Source organism: Wasmannia auropunctata, unplaced genomic scaffold, assembly GCF_000956235.1.
Source record: "Wasmannia auropunctata unplaced genomic scaffold, wasmannia.A_1.0 LD336101.1, whole genome shotgun sequence".
NCBI classification, from domain to species: domain Eukaryota; kingdom Metazoa; phylum Arthropoda; class Insecta; order Hymenoptera; family Formicidae; genus Wasmannia; species Wasmannia auropunctata.
The window spans coordinates 5,973,114-5,973,968 of record NW_012026789.1 but is presented as its reverse complement, the minus strand read 5'-3'; positions in this window follow the sequence as shown (position 1 = coordinate 5,973,968).

Below are 855 nucleotides of genomic sequence, written 5' to 3'. Positions count from 1 at the left end.
GCCCGGGGGGCAAAGTCTAGGATCGTGTCGACGGAAGATAGGGAAGCGAAGCGTCCGAGAAACGCTCGGACCGAGGCAAAGCCACTCTTTACCCCGGTGTCGTCGGTTCGTGAGACGGTCAGGAACTGGTAGCCTTCCTGGCTTCGGAGCCCCTTATATACCCTATCATTACGGCATTCGGCCGCGATCGGCTCCGTTCGGTGGTTTCCGGTACCGTTACATCTTTTGGCCTTAAGTTGCCAGCCGACGACCGGAACGCTTAAAAAATATGGGGCGCACCGCGCCTTCTTCGCCAGACGGTTCGTCGGTCGGGCGGCATCCGGCGGTTGTTCGGCCGGGGACGATGCACTTTCGGGGGTGCATCGTTACAATGTACATATTTGATATAATATTATTATATCAAATATTATATGAAATATGTATATCATTGCATTAAAATTTCGTTCGCTAAATAACTATCATCCCAATGTATATAAAAATTATAACAATTAACAAAAGCGATGATTTTATATTTTGTAAGGATGATGGTAACGAAATTTAAAAATATACAAGTATTTCTCCTATATAAAAAGTACACGAATAATTTTAATAATTATCAAAAAATATGTTTCGCCTATTATTTTAATAAAAAAATTACGTAAATAAGAGTAAGACTTGAACGTGGAACATCCAGTGTTCTAGTCACGCGGTTTACTCGCTCGCCAACACGAACTAGTTGTAGCTTAGATTTACAAACCTAGTATATATAACACATATGGAAAATTTTAAGAATATCTCGTAAATTATTGCGCATTGAGACGACTATTACTATAATGCATTGGTACAAGAGATATACTATCATATATTATAAATTTA